Source organism: Diaphorina citri, unplaced genomic scaffold (assembly GCF_000475195.1).
Source record: "Diaphorina citri unplaced genomic scaffold, Diaci psyllid genome assembly version 1.1 scaffold337, whole genome shotgun sequence".
NCBI classification, from domain to species: domain Eukaryota; kingdom Metazoa; phylum Arthropoda; class Insecta; order Hemiptera; family Psyllidae; genus Diaphorina; species Diaphorina citri.
In genome coordinates, this window is record NW_007377772.1 from 170,118 (window position 1) to 176,117 (window position 6,000).

At 38.7% G+C, this 6,000-nt stretch overlaps 1 long non-coding RNA gene across 1 annotated transcript in view; it reads left to right on the top strand.

The window, feature by feature from the left end:
• Positions 1-6,000, top strand: part of LOC113466814 — a 31,618-nt gene that overhangs the window by 18,876 nt on the left and 6,742 nt on the right. The window contains exon 3 of the long non-coding RNA XR_003391101.1: positions 2,551-2,743. This is a non-coding gene — a long non-coding RNA (uncharacterized LOC113466814). The remainder of the gene's footprint in view (positions 1-2,550; positions 2,744-6,000) is intronic.

The window sequence follows — 6,000 nt, forward strand, 5'->3', positions numbered from 1 at the left end:
TAAGAGTTTTTTTTTTTTTTTTTTTTCATTTGCTACCAGTCACCCAGTTTCCCACTATGATTCATACGAATAGTAGTGTTGCTTTGCATGACGCAAAAGTTTTAATAATTTATGCTGTCAGTAGAATACGAGGCATTTTCTTTTCTCTTCTTTACGAGTGTTCTAAATGCGTTGCAGCAAATGTGCAGGGTTTAGACTAGATAATCAAGATATGTATGTACCTACGATTATTAAGCGTATTAGGCCATCTTTAAACAAGTCGAAACTGAATGGGGCAGGGAAAAGCCAGCAGTAGGTACACAATAAAATTGAGCAGATGGTCACCCATCCGAATACTAATCACGAGCAACGTTGCTGAACTTGAGTGAACCATCTAGATTCTAGAACTGAGAACTGGTATATTCTACTTAACGCTTTACGCTCTAATGCTGTGGCAGACTACTGAGTTTTGATTTGACGGCAAGACATGGTCACAATTTTGTCAAAACCTGATCTCACGTAACCGCGCGGTAAAGGTTAACTTGCGATAAATGTAGATCAGATGTGCATAGGTAGGTACCTACTTAACTTATTCCATTCTTTCCCTCGTGTTCGAAATGTCACCGTTTGATATTTTGACAACAAAGGCATCACCTTAACCTCGAGTTGAGCTCTTTCTTCCCACGATTTCCCATTATAACTACAGTACTAAGGTACCTATGTTTGAATGGAAGAAAAACTGAATTTCTTTAGGATTTCATCCTAAAGAAATGAGAACCTTGAAACACTTTTAAACTTTGAAAAAGTAGACCTATCTAATGTATACGTACGTATCTATAGCCTTTTGTTGTAGATACCTACTCGTAATACAAAAACTTAGATGGCAAAATGCCTATACCTCCGTACCTACCTACCTACCTACCTACTTTTAAAGGTGTAGCTAAGAACTAAGTTGATTTCTAGGTCAACACGGAAGTTCTTTAATTGGTAATAGGTAAGTAGGTAATAAATTTTTACCTATCATGCACTTCTTTGAGAAATAAGTCGATTAGCAATTTTATACACAGTAGTTACTCGTAAGTATTGGTGGAGATGTCAAAATCACCGCTTCACAACTCAACAAAAGTGTTCTTTCAAACTAGGTAGCATTTAGTTCATAGGTACAAAAGACTACTGAAATCAAAGCGACCTCCATGGTCGAGGAGGTATTACACGAGGCTTGCACACAGGAGGCCCCGGGTACGATTCCCTTAGTGGAAGTTTTTTCGGTGAACCCGTATTGCGGTTGTGTCCGGTTATTATTTGATTGAGACTCACAATCTTGAGACCTTTCTCGTCAAATCTATTTCAGTCAATTTGTACAATTTATTCGCCAGGGCTAAAAGGCCTCGTTAGACCTTTGGACGGGCCGGGCATCGACCTCACAACCCGGGGGTCCAGAGAATTTCACGCACGACCGCAAAGCTTACGTGTAAGCCGACCTCACACGCACTCTAGTGTTATCAAAATTATCAGCACGTTTTATCAATGACTAGATGCTGAGTACCCTAGCTATGTAGGTATATAGCCCTGGCGATATCAATGATGAGTTTTGAACCATGCGGTAGGTAATCTATCGCTACTAGATTAGGAATTTCAGGCCCGTATTTAGAGGGGAGGCCTGGACTTTATTATTATTATTTCGCTCCTAATGCTTCTAGATTGGGGCGTATTATTGGGGGGGTTTTTCCCCCTCGGATTGTTTTTTTTTTTTTTTTTTTGCTCATAAATGTAGTAATATTGGCCTGTAATTTGGAGCATCCACCGGGCCCCCGCCCTTCCCTCACATAAGTCACTATTCGGATTCTCTCTCTCTCTCCTCCCCCCCCCCTCACTAAAATCCTAGATACGGGCCTGATGTATACCTACCTACTCGTATGCATGTTACCTATGTATATATATACCTACTAATTTAATATTTATTGTGTCCAAAGTACCTGCCAGGTATTTGAGTATAGGTACCTTTTTCGATGTTTGATTAGGGCATTAGTACCTTTTGGCAGGTACGTGTAACTAATAACGTGCGAGAGTATGGCGTACATGAGATAAAGGACACAACCGAGTAGTCTCTGATAATAACTCAGACGGTCTGACAGACAGCGGTACCTGAGCGTGAATGGCGGGCATTGAAAATAGGTACCTACCAACGAAGATTAAGGCAAATATTTTCAAGCAGGACATGGAATCGATCCTGCCCAAGGCATAGAGTTCTAACGTTGCCTATTATTTCGAAGTTCGAAAGGGCCTACAACTTATCAGCTTGGAACTCAAAAATTCCCAGTCACAAAATTCGTTTAGTCAAAAATTCCCTAAGGGCAACCACAGCTGACCAAGCGAACAAGTTGATTTCTCTAATGTGTCACTTCTCACATGGCGTTCCGACACACACAAGTAGACAATGTTTTATTGATTAACTATTCAACTTTTAGAGTTTATCATTCCTATTTAATATTTATTTAGGTATAGTTTTCTGTGTGTTTATTTAGGTATGACTTGTACAATTTTATTTATATTATCTTTTATATGTTTCAGAGAGTCCGTTCCAAGTTTGATAAACTTCTGGCTTCAGTTCGCTGGTAGACACCTGTTTAGACACACCACAAGTGTTTTTCGAGTGTAGTGCCCCGCATGGTTAACCGCCTCTGCGAGTGTTTGGTATCTGGATTGTCCTAGTCGACCAGAGTGACCCTAGTTTTGTGACGTAATCGCTGTATCGGCCAACATGGTAAGTGAAGTGTTTTATGTTATTCTTATTTTAAATAGGTCTGTACATCGCACATCCAATGGAAATATTTGTCCATACACGGTGGGTTTTTGAGTAGGGATTAAAGGTCCGGAATCAAATTCCCATCCCGATATCCCGAGATTCTTGGACAAGAATCCCAGGATTTATGAAACAAAAGTTTACTACTCAAATTTCGAGTCAGCTATGTGTGATACATTCCTAGGGTGTATCATGTCCATGATTAATTCACCGGGTATGGAGATAATATTCAAAGTTGACTTGAAATTAACTTCCCTTCTCCTATTCGAAAATCATTGAAGAAGTTGCGTTATTCCGTTAGATGTGCGATATGTTTTTTGATGTCGTAGTCATAGCATTCCCATCCCTTAGGATCTATGTCCCTCCTCAAGATGGGCAAAAAGAGACACTTCCCATTTAGTCCAAAATACGAGTTCAAATTTTTGTCGATAGTGGGCGTTGAACCCGGGACCTTCGTCATGACAAGCGCTTTACCACTAATCGTGAAATTCGTGAATCGTGTTTTAAGCCCCCTGTTTTATATTCATACCGCAATCCCACATATCCTAAAATACTTGGGTGATAGATGATAGATTGATAATAAATATAACTAAAATTAATCATAGGTACATTTTTTTTTTTTTTTTTTTTTTTTTTTTTTTTTTTTTCAAGAAGGGGGGTATAATTTAAAAAAAAATTTTTTTTTTTTTTTTTTTTTTTTTTTGCAAGAAGGTAGGTATAATGTAATAAAATAAAATAACTAATAATAACTCTAGTATCGTAATTAAAGATCGGGCTCCTTTCCTGAAAGCAAATTTACAAATTTGTACGTCACACTTTGATTTGACGTCATAAACAATCATAATGTTTCTTCAACGTTTTAAAAGTGGTTCCTCCTTTACATATTACTTCAAAACATTTGCTAAGAGTTTTTTTTTTTTTTTTTTTTTTACGTCACAGCAAACGCGGCGCGGTGTCTTAGTAATAAACTAAAACGTGACATATAAATTCAATGCCAATTTGGATACCTGTTTGGCGTAGACCCGTAGACAGTGTCGCCCCGCGCCGTAGTTTTTCGAACGTGAAGGTTTTTAGACTACGTACGGACGTACGGTTTTGACATTTCGCTTTACTTCAAACATGAAAGGCGCTCAGGGCTGAATTTTATAAGACGAGATTTCGTCGAGTTGCAACGACGGACTACCGGAGCCAGCTTGGATAGCACGTTAAATGCACAAGTTTCCTATGGATCACTGAAGTGAAGTTACGTTGAGCGAGGTTCGTATTTGAATGGTCACCGTCTGGACAATCGTGCTCTACTGGCTTTTCCCGGCCACATTCAAGCTGGGTGAGGGTATTAGAAAGTAATCTATTCTTGTCATTAAACTCTTTGTCAAAATACGTGTTGGAATCAAGTCAGCCAAATATACGATTCAAACTATAATTGTTCAACAGATAAGACGTTTTGCTCCGCGAGAGCCGAGAGCTTCAATCACATCTTATTGTGACACAATTATCTGGGACGTATCATCTCTCGAATATTAAATTATCACAAATCAAGTGAACTGTTCAACTTCTGTATCGTCTTTCGCATGTTTAAATTAACATAATTATGCGAACTGTTTAACTTCATTAGGGCTTTGTTGAGTTTTGGGTTGACCTCTGTAATCAGGACAAAATTGAATGTCAAGGTCCACCGTGATTTAGATACCAGTGATTAAATCTTTGATATGATACAGCATAGTGATACCAGATAGATAACTGATAGTAGCTAAATAGATTTCTTTGATACATATATGATAGGTACCTATACCTATATTGATACAACATAGATTCTATAAGATACTGATAGCTATTATTCACCTCGTCGATCGACGGTCATCGACTATGTGTGGACACAGCAAACGCAGCTCTAGAAAGGTCAACAGACGTCACCGAGTTTCGTCAGGGCGTAATTTTCACGCAGGTATAGTCTACAAATTCCGACCCCTAATGACCATCCGAGTAGTAGCAACATTTCGCGGTCGCCCTGTCGCATTTCTCCGCTATTATGTGTTCGTGGAACGTTGTATTAAAAGGTGTCAGATTTCCTTGATGATATAATAGAAAATTAGAACATTCTACCTGATGTATACCTACCTACTCGTATGCATGTTACCTATGTATATATATACCTACTAATTTAATATTTATTGTGTCCAAAGTACCTGCCAGGTATTTGAGTATAGGTACCTTTTTCGATGTTTGATTAGGGCATTAGTACCTTTTGGCAGGTACGTGTAACTAATAACGTGCGAGAGTATGGCGTACATGAGATAAAGGACACAACCTTGTAGTCTGATAATAACTAATCTTGTGCCCAGACCGTCTGACAGACAGCGGTACCTGAGCGTGAATGGCGGGCATTGAAAATAGGTACCAACGAAGATTAAGGCAAATGTTTTCAAGCAGGACATGGAATCGATCCTGCCCAAGGCATAGAGTTCTAACGTTGCCTATTATTTCGAAGTTCGAAGGGACCTACAACTTATCAGCTTGGATCTCAAAAATTCCCGGTCAAAAAATTCGTTTAGTCAAAAATTCCCTAAGGGAAACCACAGCTGACCAAGCGAGCAAGTTGATTTCTCTAAAGCCTGATTCACACTATAGTGCCAGTCAAGGTCCAGTCACGGTCCGGTATCGGTCCGATCAAATGATTGTTGAAGGCAAGTAAATGCGAGTGTACACACTAGACGTTCTAGTCAAGGTACGGTAACGGTCAGCTCACAGTCAAAATTTGGAACATTCTCGCGACGAATCTTTTTGATCGGACCGAAACTGGACCGTGACCGGAGCGAGACTGGCACTGTAGTGTGAATAGGCAGCGATCAAGCAACGATCAACATTCCGTCGTTCAGACCAACTAGAAATGAAAGAAAAATGACCGAAGCATGAACGTTGCTTGAACGATAGTGTGAATACTCAATCTTTTGATCGGAACGTTACCGGACCGTGACTGGACCTTGACTGGCACTACATATAGTGTGAATCAGGCTTTTGTGATTTGGTCTGGTTTTGTTGTATAAGTCATGTAGTGATTTAAAGGAAAATATATATATATATATATAAACATATATAGTGTTACAATCCTACAGTTCATAAAAAACTTTCAATACTTTTTTATTATTGTTATTATTATTATTGTTTTTTTTTTTTTTTTTTTGTGTTTTTTTTTTTTTAGGGATAAAAATTTTTTTTTG